The 7,024-nt window shown below is 44.9% G+C and overlaps 1 long non-coding RNA gene across 1 annotated transcript in view; it reads right to left on the bottom strand.

The window, feature by feature from the left end:
* Window positions 1–1,486: 1,486 nt before the first annotated feature.
* Window positions 1,487–7,024, bottom strand: part of LOC108249068 — a 33,177-nt gene continuing 27,639 nt past the window's right edge. The window contains exon 3 of the long non-coding RNA XR_001809187.3: window positions 1,487–2,375. This is a non-coding gene — a long non-coding RNA (uncharacterized LOC108249068). The remainder of the gene's footprint in view (window positions 2,376–7,024) is intronic.

The following is a 7,024-nucleotide window of genomic DNA, read 5'->3' as shown; positions in this document are numbered from 1 at the left end:
TATATAAGTGCAAGCCATTTACCAATTTTTCTCCATTAAAACAGCAAAAACAAGAAGAAAATACAGAAAAAGGCGTAAATACATTAAAGCAAATTTACTGTTGGTTTGTCGTTAACTCAAGTCGGATGCCTGAGATGTTCAATGTTCTCTGTTGCTCTTTTTACGTCAAAAATCAAAGATTACTGAGAAATTAAAACTTGTTTTCTTGGCTTCAAAGCAACCGTTTGCAGGTAGACTTCACTGAACAAAACGAGAAGCGATGGAGACTCGATCTGTCACAGACCGCAGGGCCGGATCTGATAAGATTTATATATTATCTTGGGGGGCCGGATGAAATGTCACTAAGGGCCGGATCTGGCCCGCGGGCCTAGAGTTTGACACTTGTGACCTAGAAGGAACACTTGGGATTTGCCACGTTGCAGCCGTTTTGGTCAAACCTTGAAAAGTTCGTACAATATGACGTGTTTGCACTTAAAGGATGACTTTTATACACCGAAGTTTAGCTCCATATGTGTAAAAATGCCTGAGTTGGAGCCATTTTTTGTGTTCGCTGAGATCGATTAGCTGAGCTGAAATGTTTACATCTAGTGATTACTTTCTGAAAGTTCTGTTAGCATTTTTGTCTGTGGTTCATGCGACGTTTTGCTAACATGACAGACAAGCAAACATCCACAGGCAGCAGGGAATAATCTTACAGAAATAACAGAAAGAGCTGTAAACGTTAAATTATCTAACAACAGAAAGCGTGGATGCGGTCGCCACGGCAACACGGCGTCATGGACCGCTGGGGGACGAATCCAAACGGAGCCGAGCGATCCACGTGTGATGAGAAACTCCCAGCAGCTACAAACTCAGACACGCATGAGAGTAGCTCAGGTTGATTAGCTGTGGCGGCCATCTTGCATTAAGCTGACCCCTGCAGATGTATATACGATGATTAGGTGTGTGTGTGTGTGTGTGTGTGTGTGTGGTGTTGATGTATTGCCCTTTGTGTGAACTGGCTCACAGCCCCTTACATAATCAAGAAGTTCGTCATGACAACAAAGACACAGTCGGATCCACGCATCCCATAATAATCCCGGTCTGTTTGAGAGGCGTTCGATGATCTGGTTCATCACACGGTCCTGCAGTTCAACGTTTGAACACAAGGGGGAAGCGTTGCTACGCTCTCCTGTCAGTACTGCTGTTACCGCGACAACCAGGAAGCAGCATCCTGAAGGGGAAGTTCTCCTCTTCGTTAGGGAGGTCAGAACCAGCCTTTGCATCTTTGACGTTTACTATTGGAGTCAACTCTAAATATTTTATAACAAACTGGAGGAATCTTAATGAAACTGTCAGAAAATAATCATCAAACTCTCTAACTTTTAGAGTCAACCCAATTAAAGATAGCCACCGTAGTTAATCATCATTAGCCAACACACACAGGATTTACTGATATTGAGCTAAAACAAACAAACAATGTTAACATTTAAACTGAACAATTCACCGCAGCGTATAAATGGTTTCTTTATTTGTGTAACTAAAGAAATAAGGCTGGACTTAACTCCTGGAGTTGGACTGTCTGGTTGACGTTTGGGCTGTAGATCATACAGGATTTGGGAGGAAGGTTAAAGGTCACGGTTACCAGAGTCAGATTGTTCAGTTTTGTAGTCCCTCACCGAGTCGCCTCCCATGTAGATGGGTTAGAATATAACATTAGGTGACTGTTTTCTTAAAATTAAAACCAGAACTGAGTGGGAGGGCGACATGTTTAATATTTGCTGTTATTATGAAGTAAAGTGAGGAGACGACGAGCTTCAGTGACTTCAGGAGTGACTCGTCTTTCTCACTCAATATGACAGCGGTTTAATAAAAGTTCTGAAACTCATGGCTTTTGGATTCGGTGTGACACCCCAAAATTTCAGTGGCTCCCATGCAGCCATCCCATTAAACCAGGGGTGTCCAACCCTGGTCCTCAGGGCCACCGTCCTGCAGGTTTTCCTTGTTCCTCTGCTCCAACACACCTGATGTGAATCAATGGGTGATTAACAGGCTTCTGCAGAACATGAAGAGGTGATTTAACCTCTGAATCAGGTGTGTTGGAGCAGAGAAACAAGGAAAACATGCAGGATGGTGGCCCTGAGGACCAGGGTTGGACACCCCTGCATTAAACTTTTTTCTGGCGGCGCCCCTGAGAAAGAGAGGGAAACACACACATGCTTCCACTCTCCCCGGAGAAAGACTTAGGTTAGGTCTCGTTGTTACTTTTTGCTCTGGCTTCCTGTTCTGTTTTTTTTCCCAGGAAGTGACACGCAGATCCAGGCTCCCGTGGTCCACAGCGATGTCATCGTCCCCGTCCATTCATCTCGTCTTGTCCGTCCACGCTGCCTCTGCGCCTGCGAGGACAGAAAGTTGGATTGATGTTAAGCTCAGGCCGGACGTCGGCTCATCATCAGCCGATTTCCAGTGGTGGACAGTAATGGAGTACATTTACTTGATTACTATACTTTAGTACATTTTTTGAGTAATTGAGTAATTTTTTCAGGGGGAACTTATAACTTTCACTCCGGTACATTTCCAGGAAGCTGGTCGTTACTTCGTGGACAGATTCAACCTTAAACCTCGGCTCCACAGTGAAAGTGTGAGGAGAACCAAGACTCTCTGGTTTGGTGTTTTTAGACAAATAAATCCTTATTTTTTGTGGTATTTTTCTGCTGAAGTTCTTTCCAGGTGGTGTAGAAGTTGCAGCAGAGTGTTTCTACGCGTCGATACATCAGGTGGTTTCTGAAAGTTACAAGCTTCTGCAAAATTACTGATATTAGAACATTTAATTTGTACTTTTGAATACTTAGGCATTTTTAAAAGTGAGTACTTCAGGGCTTTAACTTTTACTTGGAGTTGAGTAAGATTTGACCACGAGTATCAATACTTTTACTCAAGTACTATAGTTGAGTACTTCGTCCACCGCTGCCGATCGCCCAGTTTGTCAGCTGGTTTTCCTCCAACAAGGATTTCTCTGCAAGCTGAGAGCTCCTGAAAGGTAATACTGGATGTATATCTACAACTTATAAACATTTAGAGTTGACTGAAGACTGACCTTGGGAAAAAAAAACCTAAATGTGTACATATCTACTTTACGTTTTCCTAAAAAAAACAGAGCAAAACAAAAAAATGCTGAATTAATAAAAATCTTTTGCTTATTCACAAGAAAACGATCACATAATGATGCCCTCTGAGTAAGATTTCCCCTGCAGCAAAGAACGAATTAAAGCGAAGACAAATATGATCTTCTGCAGAAAAAACACGGCTCCACATTTCTGATCACACCTCAGGTTCTGGATTTCCAGAAAACGAACCGAACAAAACAAGCCACCCCCCCCCTCTCTCTCTTTTTCAGGAGAATTTTCAGACATCTGGTTTTGTTTGGGGCTCAGTTCCGGGAACGGATCACGGCTTCGGGCCCCTCCCAGCGCTGCGGCGGCACGCAGATAAACAACCGGAAACGGGCCAATTTAACGTTAACTGAAAAAACCACAGGGTAGTTTGGCTTCTCGTTCAACGGGGGAACACGGCTGGACGGACAGGGAGGATTAAACAAGAAAAAGTGATGGATCTGGGGTTAATCTGTCATTCAAACAAACAAAAATCATAGTTCAGAGGATGCTTTCTGAAGCTATTTGATAGCCTTTGTTTATGCCTGTCTGTTGGCAAAATATCTATTTGTCAACAGAAGATCCTCTCAATGTGGCGGGAAAAAACGCAGTCCTTCGAGGAATGCTAGGCCTTTAATTTTACGAGGCGTTTGGACAGGGTGGGGGGCTGACACAACGATGACACATCAGGAGCTTACAGTAAACTGCTTTAGTCACTTCCCTTCCTATAAGAGCACCCACTCATCCCCAAAGCCCCCCCAGACATCACACACACACTTCGAAACCTTCCTGGATCGCATCAGAAAAGCCGTTTTTCACTTTAAGTCACTTCTCCTCAGACCCAGAAAGTGGTGACTCAGAAAACAGCAACACACACACAAACACACACACACACACACACGTCAGTCTCTCTACCTTTGTGGGGACTTTCCATTGACTTCCATACATTACTACAGCCAACCCTGACCCTTACCCTGACCAGTACATAGCTAACCCTAAACTCAACTCACACCTTAGTCCTAAACCGAACCCCAGGCTTTGGTCCCCACAAGGAGCAGGTTGTCCTCACAAGTTAGTATTAGGAAAATTGTCCCCACAATGTAGCAAATACAAGTACACACACACACACACACACTCAGATCGCTGCCCTGACAGCTTCCTCGAACAAGCAGCTGGGTTTCAGTAAATGTGGCTCCACTTCTGTAAATCCTGTTTGGTGAACCGCCGGAACCGTGACTCATTAAAAAGCTCCTTGTGTGACATCACAACCCCCCAGGCCTCTTGATGTCTGTTACCTTACAGAAACAAGAGCTGAGCTGACAGACGGTGAAGGATTTTAGTTTGGATCTGCTGGCAGCAGTGTAAACAGTGTCTCTTATTATTATTATTAGTAGTAGTTGTATAATTTTTTTTGAGCCTTTCAGGACACCCAGGTGACAGCACAGCCATAATACAGTAAAAGAGAAGATTTATTTTAGACAGAAGAGAAAGAAAAAATAATAGAAATATGAACGAGCCTCCTTACAAAAGTGTTGTTTTTTTTTTAGGCAGGATTTAAATGTGTTTAAAGAGACAATTTTGCAGCTGTCCAGTGGGAGGGAGTTTCAGAGGCGGGGGGGGGGGACTGGAGGCTCTTAACCTCACAGTTGAGTTGAAGTTCAGTGAATTGAGACTCATCAGACCAGGCAATGATTTTCTTGTCTCTTTTGCCCCTTTTACACCGGCTCTAAAGGTCCCGGCTCCACTCTATTTGGCTTGCTTTGCAAGCGTTTCCATGGGCATTTTTTCGAGGCCGGTCCCTGCTTCTTTGGTCCCTGCTTCGGAGTAGGGCCAGCCGGGTCGGCCCTGCTTCGTGGGCGGCGCCAGCTTAGCTCCTGTTCGCTCATTGGTCGTGGGTGTGGCCAGATGAAGCATAAAGAGCGAAGGTAGGAATATAAACAACAGCGTTAGCTTACCCTGCAGCGTTTCTGCCGTCTGTCCCCCAGCTGAAGGCCTGTAAAGCCTGAAATCTCCAGCTGATAACAGCTGTCCTACTCCGCGCAACAATCGCAGCATCCAGAGCATTTCTTCCCCTGCGCCTCTCTTCCTGAAGTCTCAGGAGAATCCCCATAAGTTTAAAAAACAGCAACAACACAGGGCCAACGTTGTCCATAGCGCTTCAGTTGCCCCGCCCCCCGCAACACGAGGAGGTGTTCCTCTGCTACCGACCAAACTGGCCGGTGTGAACACGATGCATTCTTTATAGAGCCGAGCCGAGTGGAGCGGAGTAGAGCCGGACTTCTGAATTAGAGCCGGTGGAAAAGGGGCAATACTGAGAAAACTGTAGGCGTAATGTTGCCAATAAGCTTCCAGCACGATGATAATAACGATAATGAAATGAGCACCGATCGTTGAATGGGGACATTTCTTCTAACGCTCGTGTCTGAGGAAGTTTTAGTCAAACGTCACAGCTCTGTTCTGTGCGAGCAAATCAAACAGTCCCGGGTTGCTGCGTGGAAACAGGAAATGAGGCTTTAATGATGAGGCAGCCGTGACGGAAGTGGACAATTTCTACAGCAAAGGGGACTGGCCTCCATGTGCTGAAAGATCAGCATTACTTGAAGGATTTCTGCAAATGTTCTCAAAATTCATGCTGTGATTTATGAGATACTTCGCCAACAGACAGACTGAGTTACTCCAACATTTATTGCTGTTATAAGCAATTTGATGTTGTCTAAGGTCAGTTAGCTGCGGGACGGAACGTTGCCATGGACACGGAGCCCCTCGGCTGCTCTCGTCCTCCTGCTGTTTATCATTCAGCTCGTACGTTGGAAGCTAACGGAGCTTCGTTGGAAGTGATCCAGTGATCAGAGCAGGACCGGTTCGTGTGCGGGTCCGACCGCAGAGGACAAAATGCCGCCCAGGTCGTCGGTTCTAATCCACCTGCAGTCAAACGCTTAAACCAGCTGGGATCTCCTGATGTTCCCTCTCTGCACTCTGCAGAGTTGTGCGTCCTGGAATTGAGGAAATGCTGACAGAGCAACGGAACAGGAATGGGTACACACACAAATGCAGAGGGCTTCCCCTTTACACACACACACATCCACACACACTGTGGGCCAGACGAGAGAATTAATGAAAGTTCTCGAAAAGCTGTGCCACAAAAAAACGAGGGCAAAGCTGCACTGCGTAAAATAAATTGCCGTAAACTGTCGAGAAGCTGCGTCACCTAGGATGAATTATTGTGAAGGCAGTAAAAACTGCATTGCTTTAAAAAAAAGAAAAGAAGAGATACGGTACTGTGCAGGAAAACAAGTGCAAGTCAAAAATAAAAAAAATTAATTAATTTAACTGATCTGGTCCAGACAAGACGTCATACGAGTTCAGATCTGACATGGCGTTACTGTTTTGCATTATGAGACAAAAAGTGGCCTTTTGGATTTGAGGGAGCCCACAGTCCGGCCTTTACTGGTCTCTGTGGTCCTCTTTAGCTCTTTGCAGACAGCTGGAAAGTCCTCGGAGTTAAAAGTCTGCTCAGGAGTCAAACAAATCGGTTTAAGGATTGCTCTCTGCCCAGCAATCCTTGTGATGGTGAACAGGGCCATAAATCCTGAGGTCAACCAGTCATTCTCCTCCTGCACATCAGTTCCAATGAAGACCAAACTGAATTAAAATAGAAGCATTTATTTAAAACAAGTGGCTTGAATGTGTATATGACATGTATTTGGACTCCGGGCACAACCATGATGACTCACTGAAATGACATGAATTAATTTATATGAATGTTGATTCAAAACACAAGATTTTAGCAGAGATTTCACCTTTTTATCAAATACCAGTGAGGTGTTGTAGTTTTGGAGCTGGACCAGTTCTAGTGTGGTCCGGATGCAAAAAAAGTGCTGAAGTGGCCCTTT

The sequence above is a fragment of the Kryptolebias marmoratus genome, linkage group LG1 (assembly GCF_001649575.2).
Source record: "Kryptolebias marmoratus isolate JLee-2015 linkage group LG1, ASM164957v2, whole genome shotgun sequence".
In the NCBI taxonomy this organism is placed as follows: Eukaryota; Metazoa; Chordata; class Actinopteri; order Cyprinodontiformes; family Rivulidae; genus Kryptolebias; species Kryptolebias marmoratus.
Note: the sequence above shows the minus strand (reverse complement) of the source record. Positions and strands in the feature narration are given on the sequence as shown.